At 39.7% G+C, this 20,534-nt stretch overlaps 1 pseudogene; it reads right to left on the bottom strand.

The window, feature by feature from the left end:
* Nucleotides 1–9,520: 9,520 nt before the first annotated feature.
* The window catches only part of LOC149226697 (LRR receptor-like serine/threonine-protein kinase FEI 1), a 72,613-nt pseudogene continuing 61,599 nt past the window's right edge, over nt 9,521–20,534 (bottom strand).

Genomic DNA, 20,534 nt, shown 5'->3' with positions numbered 1-20,534 from the left:
TCAGAGCAGGTCCTTTGATAGAAGCTTGATCGCTTGAAGGAGATCCGTGGAACAATGGGAAAGAAGCTTAAGAAGAAAGCTAATAAGAAAAAGAAGTCATCTCAGAAGAACTATGACAGTGGAAGAATCGATTGGGGATTAGGCATAAGAAGCTCTTCAGATTCAGAATCAGATTCAGAGTCATTATCAGGTATGAATGTGTTATCCTCTGATGTTCCAGCTATATTTCCTTGTGAAAGAGATGAAAGTGATAGCGAAACTACTGAATTTGCTCTTATGGGTGAACAAGAAAGATATCAAATAGAGGCAGAATTTAAAAGGCTAACAGACAAAATTAGAGATCAACAAGATCTATTAAACAAAAAGGAATGTGATTTCAAAGAAGAAGCTACCAAACTAAGGGCACAACTAGAAGAAGGAAACAAGGTAAGAAAGCTACTCAAGGACAAGGAAGACCAGTGTCAAAAATTGCAGCATGAAGTGACATCATTAAGAAAAGAAGTCAACGAAAGAAGCACAACCATCAAGAAACTCAAAGATAGATCCAGCTACTATGAAAATCTTGAAGCTACAATCCTCTCACTAAAAGAAGATCTTGAAGAATCAAAGAAGCAGAATACAGATCTACTCCAAGCTATTGCAAAACAAGAAAACGAAGTCACCAGCTTAAAATCTCAACTGGAATGTGCCTTCCGAGTTCGTCAAATGCAGCAGGATCTGAATGAAGAACAAGAAAAGGAGATTCTCAAACTAAGGAAACAAATGAAAGCTGAAGAAGTTTTGAAAAAGAAATCTCTTGAAAAGGAAGAATAGCTTCAGGTTGAGGTAAATATCTTGAAAGGTAAACTAGAAGAAAAGGATAAGCTTTTACGATTTCAAGATAGCTCTAAAGTATTGGATGATATTCTTAGTAGTCAGAGGTCCCCTGCTATAAAGATTGGTCTTGGTTTCCATGAATCTGTTGAAGGTGAATCTAGTTCACAAGGTGAGGCAAGAAACTCTAAAAGGAAATCTAAAGTGATCAACGAAGAAGTGAAAGATCAATCTCATCATCAACCAAGGAAAGAGATTCCTCAAAGAAAATCCTTTACTCCTCCTATGAATAATGTTGAATGTTATGTATGTCATAATCTTGGACATGTTGCAGCTAGATGTAGAAGAAGAAGAGTTCAAGACCATTATGCAGAAAGGTCATCTCAATCAAGGTACTTTTATGGATATTGCTTTGCTTGCAATATGTTTGGTCACAAAGCTACTAATTGTTACAGGAGGAATATGAAACATGTAAGATGTTATGCATGTAACAAGCTTGGACATATAGCCAAGGAATGCAGGAACAAAGTTTGGGCACCATATCAAAAGGAGAAAATGTCATCATCACGCTTGAAGATATGGAGGAAAAAGGAAGTACAGTCAGAAAAGGATGGCACAGTACAATGTACAGACATACCAGAATCAGAGGAAGCTGAAAGTACAGGACGCAGTGCAGTAACAGGAGACCTGCGTGCGGACGCAGGCGAGACCAAGTCCAGGTGCGTCCAGGACGCAGTTCAGTAACTGAAGATCTGCGTGGGGATGCAGAGCGACTGAGGATCAGGTGCGTCCCTGAAGCAAAAGGACGCGGCGCGATAGTAATTTTTGGTGCGTCCCTGAGTAAAAGTACGCGGCGTGATAGTGTTTTTGGGTGCGTCCCTGTAGCAACAGGACGCAGCGCAGCAGAAGATAAAGTGCGTACCTGTCTCAAAGCATTTATTGGCTGTTTCTTCTTGATATGCATGATCAGATTTAACAGATGGCACTGGTTCAGGGGGAGCATATGTCCTAAATTCATTGTTGGCATTATGGTCCTTGGTGACAATGCTTATGATTCATCTTGCTATTATGAGTTGGTCACATGATCAGATGTATGGTTGATTCTCTAATGATGCTTGCATGAAGTATTTATTATCCTTGGCACATATATGGATGAGGTTGGCTGATTTCGTGGATGATTATTCAAAGTCGCATTGTTGGAGACATGATGATGATGAGTTACTCATATGCATTTCATGATGATGTTGACATGAGCAAGATGCATGATTTCTTTCTTGGCACAAATGGATGAGGATTGTTGGCTGGATACAGGGATGATTATTCTTACATATGTTGATTGATGCTGATGCTTTCATTTGATGGCTCTTGATTCATGTAGATCTGGATGGTTATGAGTTGATGTTGACAGATACTATGGAGCAGATTATACAGTGCTGTTGTTTGTCATGATCTTTAGATGTTTGGAAGGTCGTAGCAAGACTCATGTTGTAATAGTCTATCTATTATCGTCATCTCTTCAGGTCATGTAACAGCCTATGTCCCCCCACTATGCATAGGATGAAGATGTAATGTATTTGGTTTTCATATTTCTGATGTATTCCCACTTGGTTGGATGGATGATCCTTATTGTGATGGGTGATGGATGTATGTATTTTATAGAGTCATGTTCTTCTTGTAGAACATCTTTTTGCAGACCTTGCTTACAGTCAGGGGGAGCTTGAGCATGAACAGCACTATATAGCAGAGCAGACATCTCAGCTTGTTCTCAGAAAGACCATTATCAGATTGGAGCACCATGTCATATTCAAAGGGGGAGCTCATTCAGAGACTTCAGCAGATCTGGTTTATAGTCAAAGGGAGCATGTTCTTAGGGGGAGCATACCCCTTTGCCCTTGATGTCAAAGGGGGAGAGTGATCTGGTGTTGTTGCCATCAAGTCCATAGGGGGAGATTGTTGGCATTATGATGCATGTGTTGTATTTGATGGCAACCCCCCTCATAGAAGACCATCTCACTTATATACATTCAGAAGAGTGTAACATAATACATAGATGCAGGACAGCTCAAAGGAATCAAATGACAAGTTCTTAGTAAGCTTTGCCATCAAGTCCAAAGGGGGAGATTGTTGGCATTATGGCTAAAGTGTTGTCCTTGATGGCAACCCATTCAGGTGGTAGTTCACTATTCTTCAAGTCAGCAGCAGAAGTTGATGATCAGCTCTCATTTTATTGAAAAATTATGAAGGACGCAGGAAGCCAGTTCAGAAGGTGCGTACCCGTAGGTACACCATGCAGAAACTGCGTCTAGGGACGCAGGTCAGCCGTTCAAGGGGTGCGTCTACCCAGTGCACACATTTCAAGGCAGAGAAAAGCACGTGGGGGTTTCTTGTGTGGTATCTAGCCGACGGTTTTATGTTTCTATGGTGTCGGCTCGTGGTATTGTTCCATGTTTTGGGGAGGAGCTTGCCTATATAAAGCAAAGGAGATCATTTGGTTTTTGTATGTCTTTTGTTGAATATCTTATGAGGTGAGATCTGGTCTAGATCTAATGAAGGCGAATCTATTAATGGACCGAGATCTCTTGGCGCATGTTCAGATCTGTGGATCTGATTGTCTGGGTTACTTCTAAAGTCTTGAAATCATCTATGCCCGGAGGGACGTAGGTGCAGTAAGGTTCAGGTGCGTCCGGGACACAGGAGCGAAGAGTTTCAGGTGCACCGGACGCAGGCGCAGAAGGGTTCAGGTGCGCCGGGACGCAGGCAGTTCAGTAGACTCAGTGCGAGGGACGCAGGCTAGCAGTTTAGCAGGGTGCGTCCAGGGACTCAGGCCAGCAGTTGAGCAGGGTGAGTCCGGGACTCAGGCTAGCAGTTGAGCAGGGTGAGTCCGGACTCAGGCTAGCAGTTGAGCAGGGTGCTTCCTTCTCTTAAAATCTTTGTTTATCATTGTTGTATTCCGGTTTTGGTCCTATTATTGTTGATCTGGTTATTTCAGTTGATTGGGTGTTTCAGAAGGTTGTTTGAGCTTCAATGTTGTTGTTGGGTCCAGTATGAAAATTGGATGAAATGTGGCCTTTCAGTTTATGGGTTGTGCTTTAGTGTATCTAGTATGAAAATTGATGAAATGTGGTACTTGAAGGAGAGAAGATTGTAGGCCGGCGCCTACGTACTAGTATCTAAGCTAGTACAAGAGCTAAAGGAAATCTTTGGAGCATTGTAACAGGTAGTAGCCTGCGTACTAGTAAATGGATCGGCTAGTACAAGAGCAAAGGGGGTTGTAGCTCCCGTACTAGTATAAGGCTGCACCAGTACAAATATTGTAAAAGAATTTTCTTATTAAGAAGAAGATTGAGATGACTTGCAGCAGGTGGTTTTTCTCCCGCATTGGGTTTCCACCTTACATCATTGTGTTCATGTGTGTGCCTTATGTGTGATGATCTACTTTATGTTACTGCATCTGTTAACTGATAATATGGTTGATAATGTTCTAATGCACTCATTGAAGATCGATTAACTTAATCATAAGAAGTTGTGGAAGTAGCATATATGAATCTGATTATGGAAATGAAAAAGTTTTATTAATATGATAATACTGATTCACCCCCCTCTCAGTATTATTTCCAACATTTCCTTGCTGCAATTGATTTTATTATGCATTGTCACATCACCCAACTGTTAGTTATATAAACACATCAACTATTACCTTGTCATGATAATACCAAGCATGTTTCTTGCAATGTTTATACATGTCAGAAACATGTTCCAAATATCAAGACAATCATATCTATCAAATTGAAATCAAACTTTACCAAGATTAACAATCATGTCATAATTCATAGTCAACTCATAGTCATGAGACATACTGCTACAACTATCAGCTACTACACTCAAGTACATGTCATCCATCTCAATACATATGCATGAGTAAAGCCATCTTAAAGCACTACCATTTATTTATGCAATCTTATAGACACATGCTCATATCATGTGATTAATCAAACATTCAACAACAGATAGTTGACATAATAGACACCAACACTCAAACACCAAATAGAAGACATAATCAAACATTCAAGCACAAAGTAGATGACATAATCAAGATCATACCTTAATGTATCTCAGGGAGGCTATCTTGTCTACACAAGCAATCTATATTAGCATGATATAACTTCACAACATATCAACTCATCCATAATTAAGATCACAATATCCATAATAGTCACTTAATAACATGTTCACGTCATAAACTCATAAACACTTATCATTCATGCATCAAAATCACATGTGCACCATCCATCTAGATTAGTATGACATAATATCACAACATATTAACTCATACCTTAATGTCATAACCCTAACCATTCACATAGACCAATCCAACTTAGTATGATACATATAACATCAAGATCTTAATGTAATAACCACTAATCATCAAGTTACTAGCATATAGAAATAACAAGTTATAAAGCATGCTCATCAACAACATATAACCCAATCATCAAGCTAACTATCATATAAAAACAACACGTTAACCTACAACATACTCCTGAACAATGTATAACATAATCATCAAGTTATCTAACAGAAAATAACCATAGCAATGCATACAACCACAGGACACTATCATTCATGGCTATCTGACACATGTTCATATGACTACACTAATCAACTAGCATCTATCACATATGTACCCATCACATCAATAGAATGAAAGGAATACACATAACCATAATGCATATAACAACCCTTAACCTACATACCTACATGCCCAATATACAATACTTGTATGATGATCTTCTCTTACCCCAAAGTCTAGTGCTGAAACTTCACTTTAATGATCGAGATCTCCTACTCTATCTCATCCAATACATTATCATCATAACATACCAATATCATCTTAATGACCTAATTACATACAATTACCTCACAATGCATGTCTAACCTACCATACATGCATAACAAATGCATATAAAATCATACACTCATGACAACACATCCTACAACAACACCATCAACATTCACATGGTGACATCACTACAACCATGATCAACACCATGCAAATGCAACAAGCACATGGACTACAAGCATAAGGAACACATATGCAATCGACATGAATGCATTACCAACACACATGCCACCTAGTCCGAGGGGTGAACCATGCCCTTATACCACTTTGTAGTATCAAATATGATCCAAAGAGAGTGCAACCTACTCTAATACCACTTTGTAACACCCTCCTCCCACATCTACCCAAATTACTAGCAAAACGGGGTAAACATGTGACGAGAGGCTATTATAATTGGATTCAACCTCCTGTATGACCTTAAGGAAATGGAATCGAAGGAAGCACACCATACAAACTTTCCACATCCGCTACAGGACCCCTAAGAACCATCCCAACACTTTTGGTAACCAACCCCTGAGTCCCACTAAGGTTTTAGGTCGCTTGACCTCTATACACTCCCATGCTATGGGCTTGCCAGCATCTAGGAGGCTCTTGATGCTCTTGTGACAAGGCATGCTAGTGTCTAGGGACTACTTTTCTCAGCATTGTACCAGCATCCCTGGGATTTGAGCCAATTTTTCAGGCCTAGAGCCAAGGTCACTACCTAAAACTGGATGACACCTCTAGAACAGTAAGATAACAAGAAACAATGATGTAGTAAATACTTGAACAAGACCTTAACTGGACCCCTAATAACCATGATAGGAATTTCTTCAAACACGTCACAAATATGTAATCTACAAGTGTAAATAACATATTTAATCATAGGGATCTAATACTTATTTGGGAATCTCTAAGAACCATTGCTCCCTCATGTCATTTTTTGTATTATCCTTTATTAGGTCATAGATACATTTTCCATTCATTTATAAGTAAACACATGATGAGAACCATACATATCCACTGTCTTAAAAAACATACATAACCAACACAATAGCAAAAAAAATACTAATGAAATCACAACCATATGATCCACATATAAACCAGTATAATACTCATAGAAATACAAAAATAAATAACCTCATATTAATGATGTAAAATCAAAACCTAGGATGGGAGTACCATGCTCCACCCAACCATAGAATGGTTGCGCCAAATATCTCTTTATCCATCCCCCCCCATGCCATCTTCCAAGCATGAATGTGGGACTCAAACCAAAAGAACCAACCAAGGCATCCGAAGGCTAAACCACCTCACCCTCATCAATAGAAACCAAGCTTTACCATAATCCATCCTGAATCACTAGGCCAACATAACGAACATGTAATAACAATTTTTACCATGATCTCCACCAGATCACACGACAAAAAAAAACATGGATGCCACCGAATTTCTCCACCTACACCATGAGGAATTTTCATGTCTCCTAGTCTCTCAAGCTTTACCACAATCAATAGTCTGATCCAAGGATCATTAGGCCCTAAACCGAGAAACCACCCTCTAGGCTTTACTCTATATCCTGCCATTCACAGGAAAGGATTCCTAGGCCCACCGAGGCAAAAAAAATCCTAGCATTACCCCAACCCATAGTCTAGCTCGAGGGTCACTAGGCCAGTGGCTTTACTGTGATCCACAATCTACTTCAAGGACCACCAGGCCATGTGTTTTATCATTTCGATATCCACCTCACTCAACTTCAAATCCATTCGGTAATCCAGCTCAACCGAAACATGAGAACCCCATCACACCATGGCTATCTGGAAATGGTAATGTTAGGCTGAAAACACTGTCACACTTGGCAAAACCCATGCCATAATAGCAAAAGAACCACATGCAATACCATGCATGCCAAATCTAGCAAGGAAATGAACCATGCAATTCGATACCTACAAAGAATATTATTGTAGTTGCTTGATCATGCTCTTCCTTGCTTTGTCCTTCCTTCCTCTTACCTTATTTTCCTTTCTTGATCCAATGTGAAGGTGATCCAAGAAAAATGTGTGTCCATGAGAGAGAGAGAGAGAATAATGAGAGAGCTCCAAAACTAAAATGAAAAAAGTCCATGAACTGATCCTTAGAAGCCTTTTTATCAATTAGGCCTTTATTTTCTTCATTTCCATTATTTTTCCTTCATTTTCATCCTCACACGCAACCTGAAAACTTTCAACTTCCTTTTGTCCTAATTTCAATTATTTTCATAAATATATGTGCAAAAAATCTCATTTTTCCTTTCTAAAGGCTTTTCCATTGCCTTTGCCAATTTCCTTTAGCCATAATAAACTGAAATGAACACCCACTAGGATGTTTTTCCCACCATTCATCTTGGAATATGTGTCCCATCACTTGCGGTCTTATATATTCTTACATGAGTTTTTAACTAGGGTTGTTACAGTTGAGGCAACAAGACACTTCCAGATAATGAATGATATTACTGGGATTTTAATCTAGTTGTTAATACAAGTTGCTCCATTCTTAGTGTTACAACAGTGATGGTCAAATTTTATGGCTGCTTTTCCTCTCAATTATCATTTTTTTGAGACTCTCTTGCACTTATTTTCTAACAACACAGAGTGCCACGCAATTCAATTTTTACTTGGTGTTGTTACAATTAACCTATCAAGTGCTAGTTGAATCAGTCTATAATAATATGGTCAGAAAAAGGCTAAGCTTCTAAATATGAAAAGAGGTACCTACAAATACAAAGTCTACGTGACAAAAAACATATTGATATCAAATATTAAATGATAAGCTTCTCCTAAATTATTGTATACTAGTCATGACATTTATTTAAGGAATTTAATGTGCCTTCCCTATTAGTTTGAAAGAGTTCAATGTCCCTTAAAAACCCCAACCTTTTAGTCTCTAGGTATTGCATGAGGATAATCTTTCCTTTGACTTGAAATATCTCTGCCATGGGAAGAGGGACTTAGAAATAACCCATAGTGAGAAATTATTGTCATATATGCCTAGATTTTCTAATTACAGTTACAAAAAAAGGATGCCCTAGAATCTAAAAGGCTACAGGGAGAGAAAAGAGGTAAATCTCACCACTTCCTTAGAAGAAGTGCTAGCAACACTCTCTATTTTTTTATCTCCCTATTCCAAAGCAAATATCTCAAGTTTGAATTCTAAAAATATACACTTCATATTTAGATATATTGAAAAAAGTTTTGACAGTTGAAGTTTCTTATCTAAATCAATCACAGGCATAAGCCACATCAATATAGAGGTTTTCATCTAATAACATTCAATATTCCTTACCATTTTCCTTTCGTCCAAACTATATCTTTTCGCTAATTTTAGAGTGTTCTTTTGAGAAACAATTGATATTAGCTAAGGATGACAATTGTTCATTAATATTTGTATATGCATTGCTAGCTAATTCTCCTCTGTGTACATTATGCATTTTTTTTAGTTAAAGGTTAACATAGGTTTCAAAGGTGTGGAAACACATCTAGTAAATATTTATTCAAAGTGTTTTACGGTATGAAATGGAATAACCCATAGAATATTATATCTAAATTTCATTAATACAACTAACTGTTGATTATAATTCACATACAATTTATTTTTGTTTGGCACAAATGATATCATCTACCGTTATAAGAAATTAGAATACCTCATTATAGTTTATATACAAATGGGTAAATAAAAACAAAGGAGGAGGCTACTAAAGGCCTAGACAATGCATCCTCAATGAAAACAATCACTTTAAATGGAAAGCATTATCACGTTGAGTTATCTCTACATCTAGTAATCAAATTGAATTCATTTGTCATTATAATATGAGTCATAAAAATCACTATGGCAAGTAGACATAGTATCTTCTTCTAGCATTTGAACTAAATGGTTCATTATTGGGCAAATCTCCCTTGAGTAGAGAGGCATAATCTCTTCTTCTAGCATATGCACTACTCTTCTCATTGTTGGCCATTCTTCATGGATTGGTGTTATGCACCTAGCTACAATTTCAATAATTGTATCAATATTATCCCATGGTACACAAGCACATCTTGGATCAACAATCTCCTCCAATTTACTCTCTCTCATGTGTGCCTTCACTTGAATTTGTGATCATACATTCTCTAATAACAATATGCTGAAAAATATAGGGCATAATAGTAAGGTTTATTTGAATTTGATTTTTCTTTAATCCATGACATTTTCTTATGACATTATTAGTATCATTTAGTTATGTTTTATCATAAAGGAAAATGCCAATAAGAACATTACAATATAAACACAAGAATACCATGTGTAGGCTGCTAGTTAGGGCCAAAACCTCTCATATAGAGGAAAACCTGAAAATATATATATATATATATATATATATATAGATAGATATAGATATATATATATATATATATATATATATATATATATATATATATATATATATATATTCTCATACAATTTCAATGAAGACTTCCAACACCTTGACCAAACCTCAAGTGATGAGCCGACCAAACCCCAAAATAGGTCTCTGCAAAAACCAAACTAAGGAAAATTTAATTCTCCCTTCAAACTTGCATGTGTGAGAAACAAAGATAGAATTTTGCTTCCTTCCACAGATTTGTTGGCCTACCAAGAATTCACTCTTCTTCCCACACAGTTTCGTTGGATCAGACCTCACTCTTCTCTGTTAGAATCAGAGATAACTTGTTTTTTGATGTGTGTATAAAATGAGGTTAGGTTCTTCATTTTATAGGCCTCCATAAGAGTGATAAGGCCTCTCTAGTTTGAATTGAAGAGGGTTGACCGACTCATCACTTAAAGGCTTATAAACATGATATATTTGTAGAAATTCCTTATAGATTCAAATTGCTTATGTAATATACGAAAACAAAAGACCTTAATCTACTCTACTCATCAGTGGAAATAATTAAACGATTGAGAAGTTACAACATAAACATGAGATAAGATTCAATCACATATGCTCATAGATTTATATAAGGGGAAAACTAGCTACTCAAATCCCCTCACTATTTGTATATTGCATTAGGTCTGAAAATAGAGAAGAAATGCAATGCTTGTTCAACCTAAACAATCTCTGCACAAGGATAATCTATCTCACTGCTTCCTAGACAAGCTATGGTCAATACTTAACCAAATACAATCCTACCCAATTCCCTATTTCCTTGCATTGTTTCCTTAGGAATTAACCACCTATTAATTAGGGAAATCCCCATCCTGAATTGTGCAATCCCTATAGGCCCTTCTCTGAGTGCATGGACCACCTATACAACTTGGAAAATTATCCAACTGATAGTACATTTCTGTTGAACTCCAATTTCGACTGGGAAACTTGAATTTCATGCATTCATGAGTTAATTATGGTTGATTTATCAGTTAACTAGTTGAACATTGAAGCTGCACCCCACTGCTAGACCTCCTACTAGTTCCTCCAGCAGTTTGAACTAGTTAACTGACATTAACTCAGTTTAAATAAATTAAATTATTACAAATCAAATTAAACTCAACCTAATCTCATAAAATTTAGGAACCACTCTACATCACTCAAGTTAGGCCCTTAACTCGAATTGACTAATCCATCTAAGTGAACTTAACTTATTTAACTCATTCTTGTTGTCTTATGATGTGGAATTACAATTTTCTCCTAATTTAATTCAATGGAATATTAAATCAAGATTTTCATGTTGTCATTTTCAACACTCTCTCTTAACAAGAAAGGGATTCACATCTACCCTAATCCAGCACCTTTGGAATGTATTGCATGCAACACTTCTCACTATTTTTGTTGCTACTGTAACATCTACAAATGTTTACTAGGAAAACTGAGCTGCTACTAACTCTTCCATTGAGCCTCCTTCTCTACTGTCAACACTGCTATGAAATCCTTAGTTTCTTACTAACATTGATCTTCTTGCTACTAAATATTGTGGGCCCCCACAGCAAGGTAATGATCCATGAGACAAAAACACCTCAATGGACCCTGCCTAATTTTCTGCAACTCTTGGGGCTATTTCTTCACATCATCCCACCTCACACTAGGAGGTATGGCTACATGTGCTCCCTCTGCCCACTTAGCTCGAAATTCCCCTCTGCTTAAGGTATCTACTTGAGTTGATGTTTCCATTATGTCTCCTCTCTGCCTCTCCAATTATGGCTTCTCCACAACTTGTTGAGGATGATTCAAAGGCTCCATTTTGAGAGGTAAGTTATGCTCCCTCTTAACTACCAAGTCTTTAACCTTTTCCTTGCTCCTCAAGGCTTTTCATATTTCATATTTGACCTGAACTGCATATAGTTTCTTGACATGCACATCGATCTTCTTCGTCTGTCCTGTGGCGATGTGTCTAAGGAAAACCTTTCCTTTGCTAAATATTATAGTGTAGCCACAAACATTACATCACATCCTCGAGTCTAAGAGGGGAGCCTAACTCCTAGAAAGTAATTGTACCAATACCAATCGTGCTATAACTTCCATCTTCTCCAAACTCAATGTTCCGCTTGAGGTCTTTCTCCTGCAAGTCACTGAAGATATCTCTATTCCATGTCATATGGTACGAGGAAGCGTTGTCAAGATACCACATTCTTCCTATTATTGTGCTTTACATGCGTGCAATAGGAGTAAAATCAACCTCGAACTGTGAAGCTATAGCTTCACTTGCTGTTGCTACTACATGCTCCTTCTTGCTTGCCTTCTTCTGTGGACATTTCATTGAAAAGTGCCCAAATTCATGAGAGTGAAATAACTTGATGTTTGAAAATTATTTCCTCTTGCCCTCCTTGCCTTGGGAATTCTTTCCCTTGGATTTATTTCCTTTGCTTACTAACGCAAGGTCATATTCCTCTTCTTTGGGTGAGGTCCCATCTCAGTTATCCCTCCTTATTTCTTCCTGGACTATATTGTACCGTAACCATTCCCAACTCAGTAGTTTGTCTCTAACATTCATGGAATCTGCTATAACGGCGACAAACACCCTCCAAAGTTTTGCCTTAGCTTCATTTTGGAGCCTCCCTACTACAACCACCCTCCAAAACTTTTCCTTAGCTTCATTTTGGAGCTGCCCTAGTGACCATCCTTAGCAGCATGTCTTCCACTGTCAAGTACATAGGCTTCATTGGTTTCTCAAATGCTTGCTAGCCTGTGCATGTTAGTTTGCTTCTCTCCCCTTGCAGGTTGCCATTACATACCTAGCCTAGTTGTTGGTTGAGCAGCTCCCTCAGAAAATTGCGCAATTCTGTAAGGGAACCAACCTTCCCTCCAGAAATTGCGCAAATCTATTGGCCAGCCTGCTGGGCTCAGAAATTGCGCAGAGAAGTCAAACAGGCTTCCTTAGAAAAACTGCGTAATCTAGCCCAGGACTGCAACTCAGCCCAGAAATTTCAAAAATCAATTGGGCAGACTGCTGAGCTTCAAAATTACACAAAGCAGTCAGATAGAATTCCTTGGAAAAACTGCAAAATCTGGCCAGCACTGCAACTCAGCCCAGAAATTTTGCAATTCTAGGAAGCAGTCACCTACTCCTCCCAAAAATTTCAAAATCCCTTTGGGACATCCAACCCAGTTCCTCTTAGAAATTGTGCAAATCCCTCTCTCTGTCAACCAGGCCAAGTGTCGCTTTCTCCTAGATTTGTGGCATGCGCATCATAACCTCGACCTTATAAAAACTCATCAATCGAACATTGCAGAGATCATTCCTCACATCGACCTTGCAACTCTGACATCCCACATTGCATTAAGGAGTCTTCGACACTTTTAGGTTAGTTATTTCAAGGTAAGTTTGCTTTTCATGTCTTGTGTTGCGTTTCTGTCGCTTTTTGTGTTTCTCTTTGTGTGAGTGTTTTCTACTTGATTTCAATGAGTTATTGTTGTCGTTTTGATGTATGTTAGCTTGTAGAAGCACCGTTTCAGTTTTTGTTTGTATCTCATTGTTGTCGCAAGCATGACACTGTTTTTGCACCGAGGGTCACCATTGCGGTGACCTATTTCACGCACATGCATGTTTTCCCATTTTTTGAATCCTTCACTTGCTTTTCTCATGTGTAATCATTCACTCTTGGTTACACTCAGTATCACCATGCATTCAAAATTATCATGTTTTCAGTCACCCATCGGCGGGTCTGGGCTACCTTGGCCCAGATCTTGCCTTTCCCAGCTAGCAATGTGCATTTCTGGAAGTGAAGGCTCTACCTTCCCACGAGAAATTGTGCTTCACTGACCTTCCGACTTGCATTGCGCAATTCTGGGAGGCAGTGCCTTGCTAGCCCCAGAAACTACGCAATGTAGTTTGTTGGTTTGCATGTCACTACTGATTGAAATTATGCATTGTGAAATTTCAAATCTCAGCAGGCTAGTTTGGACTGTGCATTGCATAGTTCCAATAGTTAGTCATCCTCCTAACAACTCAGACTGTGCCTTGAGCAGTTTTCGCAGTCACTCTCCCAGCCTCTTGGTGAAAATTGCACAATCTTCACAGACAGTCACATAGGTATGTTGCATGTCAGTCCTCTAGTTTGTTTTAGACTTTGACTGACAGATTGCTTGACATGAATGTTTCTATGTCTCTAAGTATAACAGGTGTTCGTCTTCCTCTTAGTAGCATAGGTACAATGGCTTCCAAGAGGAAGAGTCAAAGACACCGTTTAGAGCACAACTAGGGATGCAATCGATCAAGTGTCTATGAACTTTCCTATCTATGAATACATCAAGTTTCTCATGGACAAGGATATCAAGATGAAATGGTGATAAGCACCATCAGCAGCAGAAAAAGGTATCACACATTCTTGCGACAAATGCAGGAGGAAGGTTGTTGACAGTGTCGAGGCGGAACAAAGCTGCAAGCTCAAGCAGATCCACTTGTGATGAAAGAAGATTTGGAGACGAAGGCTATGAGGCGACAGCGTGAAGGTAGAGATAGAAACTGAGGAATAATAGGATCTACACAAACAATAGAAGGAGTTGTAATGGGAATAGGCACAACAGGAGGTGCAACATCACAGATCGATGAAACTAAACCCATATAGGTTATGGACCCATCCAGCAGCTGACATGGAGCAGACAAGGTGAGCAGTGTTTTTGATCATGTGCAAGGGTATTCAAGAGCATGGATTCATTGTGTGCATGCATGCGATCCCACCCATTTTGCACACTCACTGGGGCAAAGACAAGAAGAAATTATGACTATAGATGAACATGTATTTCACCAAGTTGATGCGCATGGTCACCAGCACGCACTTGGAGATTAGCACAGGCACTATGCATCAGTATGTTTCTAGCCCAACTAACTCAAGATGATGATGCACATGTTATCAAATGCATAAGACAGAGGGGCCATATCAGTGTACCCAAATGCAACGAAAGCAAGATTTTTCTTTTAGCAAGATGTCACCATTGAGCACATAGACACCATCATGGATGACCAAGCTTGGCATCAGTTCGCCACCGTCGATCATCATAAGGATGTCGAAGAGTTGGTCTTACCACAATTGTCTGAGTGTTAGTGATGTCTTGCATGGCTTGCTCAACCCTATTTTGTCTCACATGGGTACATGTGTAGATTGTATGTAACATCTTGTCAAGTGGAAGTTCAAGTGTCAATAGTTGAATGTAATAGTCAGAGAGTAGTTGAAGAGTCATGAGGGTAGATGAAAAGTCACAAAGGGAAATTTCAAGGGCCACCCCACCCTTTGCTATATATAGTCCATCATAACTCATTATATAGGATTTTGGTCAGCCAAGCTTCCGATAGGAGTATGTTAGAGAAATCTTAGAGAGTATTGTAACGAGCCTTGGCTTCTCCACAATGCAGAGCTAGTACATCTCTTTGGAGGAGCAGGAGGCAGTGACTGTAACGTTCTACTATTGGGACTAGTGGTTTTTCATGGTTGTAATGTATGATTGGAACTTTCACTTCTTAATATAACAGAGCCAGCACGTTTCATGCATATGTTGTTATTGTATTTCATCTAACTTGTTTACTCTAATGATATATGTATCTGTTTGCTTACGCATGCATGTATGGAATTTTTTGTATAAGTATGTATGTATCTTACTGAAATGTGTTGTTGGTTTAACCATCACTTTGGATTGTTAGCTTACTTTCTTTCCAGATTATGATGCAACTTTTCCCGTGTGTTCCCTTCTTAGCCATGTGCTTTCACAGGTTTCATAGGGGCACACTCACATCACCCTCTATGTGTTCGAAGTGTTCATGGACCTTCCTTGTCTTGCTGCTTATGTCACACCCTTGCTACAAATAGGGACATATTACTTGCCTCTGTGTGTAAATGCGGTCAAGGCGATACCATACGACTCTGATCTGGACTTAAACAGGAATGCAATAAAATACAGAGATAACCATAAATACAGATATGCAGCGGAAATAATACTTCATTTCATTACTGTAAAATACTGAAATATTCTTACAAACAGAAATGGAAAGAAACCAGCTAGGGCGATGGTAGCTTATCTCTGAGGAGAGATGTGGCGGCTACATGCCTTTGAACTGTTCTAAAACTGTGTTACAATGAGGCTCGAAGGCCTATTTATTGTTGAGAAACAATGGAAAACCCTTCACATCCCAAAACCTAATGCTAGAAGATGAAATGCCAAATTGTGGGCCCCGTTTGGGTAAATTGGTACATCAATTTCCCGAGGTCGTAACTTTGGCATACAATCTCCATTTGACGTGTACGATAGCTCGTTAGAAAGATCTATCCGAGTACTACCACTTTGGAGGAAACATGGGTCCATAGACCCATGTTGCCCCAGATTTCCCAAAAAATGTCGTTTAGGGCCTCAAAACACTCCGGGGGTCATGGATGTGATGGCAATCTTCCCCTTACTTTGGGAGTGAACCAGACAGATGAATTTCCTGGTCTAGGAGATGAGCTTGCTGCCTTTCTTAGCGGTGATCAAAGATGTGGTAGTAGGTGGGGCTACCTTTGGTATCCTATATTCTGAATTACTCAAAGAAATAATGACAGCACGAGGCCTTGACTCATACACAGCATGTCGCCTCTATAAGTATGGCTAGCCTAATAATACATCACAAACATCCAGAGGTGTAACATCACACAATACCTCATCTGTGAAGGGCTTGATGTTGTAGGGAAGGTGGCACTGTTGGCGAACTTTGAGATCTCGTCCTTCATGAAGCCACCCGATACTGTACAGCTGTGGGTGTGGTGTAGTCGGTAGGCCCAACCGCTTCACGACCTCTACTGAAATGAGGTTCTTTTGGCTGCCACTGTCGACAATGAATTGTAGCGGCTAACCCTTCACCCACATCTGTGAGTGGAAAAGACGCTCCCCTTCCTCTGGATTTTCGGGCTCATCTTTTTGGATCTTGGCAGTGGCAACAGTGGCGCTGGGATCCACATCAATGATCTTCTTCCCTTTGCCATTCCCCTTGTCGAGTTCTGGCCCAGGGTCGGAACATGCATCTGATTCGGAAGCCTTCAACTCAGCCACCAGCGACTGCTTGGTCCGACACTCACTTGTGTTATGAGTGGGACTCTTGTGGAACTCACACCACTTCCCTGTGTCCTTCTTCGGCTTCATGGTGTTGTTCTTTTCTTGCGGCTTCGACGGGTTGTCTTGGGTCACCCCGCCATGGCTTTGTCCTTTGGGATTCGGATTTGCAGATCCAAAGTCTCGCTTCTTCTATTTGAACTTTTGCTCGATTTTCGGTATGCCGTGCCGAGCGAGGAGATGTTCAAGAACACCATCTCTTCCTGGGTGTATCTGTGCAGGCAGCCACAGTATTTGAGTACCAGATGTAGCTCAGAATCTTTGATACCCAACTTTGTGCGAAGGGTATGAAAAATGCTTGTGAACTCCGGCACATCTTGGTCTCGTCCCTGTCGCAGTGTGGTCCATTTGATGTATTTGTCCTCGTAGCTTTTGACAGGGTAGTACTGCTCCTTGATGGCATCCCCGAAAGTCATTCCAAGTGGGTGCGGCTAAAAATAGTGAGCCTGTACTTTCATCCTTCTGCTCGCAGTAGGTTTCCCACCAGTCCTTGACGTGGGGGGTTGCTTTGAGAAGAGCGAAAACAATCTTTTCCCGACTTGAAAATTCATGAACAGAAAAATACCCATCTAGCAGATTTAACCATTTATCTACGGCATCTGCGTCTATTTGACCCTCGAAGATGGGGATTTCAAAATTAACTTGTACCTTAAATGGTGTGGCGTTTCCAGAGTAGCTATTAGAAGTCGATGCGTCGCCTCTGGGTAGCCACTGAAGGATCTGCGCAAAGCTATCCATCATCGTGTTCCTTTGCCGCTCGAGGGCTTCTTCGAGCAAGATTTTGATAGGATCTCCTACCCCCTCGTCTTTCTTCTCATCCGCCATGTGAGGCCTTCGGGATTTGTGAGGCTGTTCTTGCAAAGGTTCAACCAGATCAAGCCCTAACTCCTTATATCCCGACCTCGTTGGGGACATGCAAAGAAAAACAGAGAAAAAGTAGACTGCTCTGATACCACTGATCCGGACTTAAACAGGAACGCAATAAAATACAGAGATAACCATAAATACAGATATGCAGCGGAAATAATACTTCATTTCATTACTGTAAAATATTGAAATATTCTTACAAACAGAAATGGAAAGAAACTGGCTAGGGTGATGGTAGCTTATCTCTGAGGAGAGATGTGGCGGCTACATGCCTCTGAAATATTCTAAAACTATGTTACAATGAGGCTCAAAGGCCTATTTATTGTTGAGAAACAATGGAAAACCCTTCACATCCCAAAACCTAACGCTAGAAGATGAAACGCCAAATTGTGGGCCCCGTTTGGGTAAATTGGTACATCAATTTCCCGGGGTCGTAACTTTGGCATACGATCTCCGTTTGACACGTACGATAGCTCGTTAGAAAGATCTATCCGAGTACTACCACTTTGGTAGGAAACATGGGTCCATGGACCCATGCTGCCCCAGATTTCCCAAAAAACGTCGTTTAGGGCCTCAAAACGCTCCGTAAGTTCAGGACCCGAAAAACTACTAAAAATAGTAAATTGTGCTACAATTTAGGAAACTGAAAAAGCTGAAAGAGACAGTTGTGGGGGGGTCCAAATGGGATAGGTGGGTGGCCACCAACATCTGCCTGGATCAGACCCACTGCTAGGACTCCTACACCAAATAGTGTGAGGTCTAGTTGGGCCTTCTTACTGGGGAGATCCCCTTACATGTTGGCGGGTCCAACCTCATTAACATCTTGGTACTAGAAGGTGTGCTAGATGGAAAGCTGAGTCCTCACAATCTATGTTTGAATCTATGCATATAGATCATGGCTAACTATAGAGTTTCTCTTTCAGAGTGTATGTCTTATGGAAACAACTTCGAAATCTCAGAAGAGATCTAGGATGACTTGTCACATAAAACATACGATGGTGGAGGCTACATAGCCATGGTTAGACACGTGGTCAGCATTGTAGGCTCATTTGAAAGACATGGAATCTTTGAAGAATACATGACCTCCATGGTGTTTTTCTACACGCTTCGAGGGCACCCAATGCACTAGTGTGCCACACTGCCTGAAAAATATATTCATTCTCTTTCTCATTTGGTCATAGAGACAGGCCGTGCTTTCAATCACTTTAACCGTAAAGCACTCAACAAAGAAATTGTGGAATTGTGAAAAGAACTATTGCATACCAATTTCCCGAAGATGAGATTGATTGGGAATTTCTCGATGGAATACTTGAGTATCTTCTTCACATATCCAAAAATCCACTATTCTTGAAATCATCTGAACCCCACTCAGCACACTTCGGTGATGGAGCTGCACAATCACAGGCAGACGCAGTTTCTATCACAAGTGATTGTCCGTATTCACCTCATTGAACAACTCTACCACCGCAGAGTGATGTGGGAGAACATGCACACACATTTGTCGGACTGTCACATCCTCCCAACCCACCTACTATAGATATCTGTGCAGATTTGGCTTGTAGGTCTGTTGGTTGTCACATGGATTCATTCCCTCAACCTCTATCCCCGCATTCTATTGATCCTCTAGATTGTACTTTCTTATGCTCTTTCGTTCCCGACTCCACACTTGCTATGAATTAGGATCAAGTTGTCGATGGAGTTGGTGATATGCAACCAACTTTCTGATCTGTAAATGAGATCTAAGACATTTATTAAGGTATTACAGACTCATGTGCATGGATATGCCTATATTACTTTGTGCAATGGATCGATAAGATTGCGAAATACATAGACAATGAAGCAGTTAAAGAAACATAATAGACAACACACATAAACACAGTAAGTTTAATATGGAGTTCACCCAAAACTCCTGGGCTACATCTCTTGGTCCAGCCTTCAGTGGTGGCCTCTCTATTATGTCTTCAGAAGCAGAGTTTTACAATAGTGAGCTCAAATTGAGCCTCACACAATAGATACAAAACAATAAGGCTTTTACTTGGATCCTGTTACGGGACTAAGTACCCTAGGGTTTTGGTTTGGAACCCCAACAGAGCAAAAGCAATCTACAGTAAGAAACACACATACAACTCATGCAACATGCTTATATAAACAAACTATGCAATAACGATCATACCCAGATGTCCTTCGTTTGGGTAGTTCCAGCAGGGTTCAGACCCTCTACAACTCCTGATGATCTTCAAAACTGCAAATCAACCAATTCGAACATACATAGCAGCATATAGATAAAGCATTTTAATGAAATAAACTTAGAAAATGGTTAGTTATACATCAAAATAATCATTCATACATGAATTACAACAAAAACATCTTATGCATAAACAAAATCAATCTTAGGAACAAGACAGTGTTTCTTTT

Source organism: Pinus tabuliformis, chromosome J, assembly GCF_031772625.1.
Source record: "Pinus tabuliformis cultivar Carrire ecotype Pingquan chromosome J, CPIR1, whole genome shotgun sequence".
Lineage (NCBI taxonomy): Eukaryota > Viridiplantae > Streptophyta > Pinopsida > Pinales > Pinaceae > Pinus > Pinus tabuliformis.
Note: the sequence above shows the minus strand (reverse complement) of the source record. Positions and strands in the feature narration are given on the sequence as shown.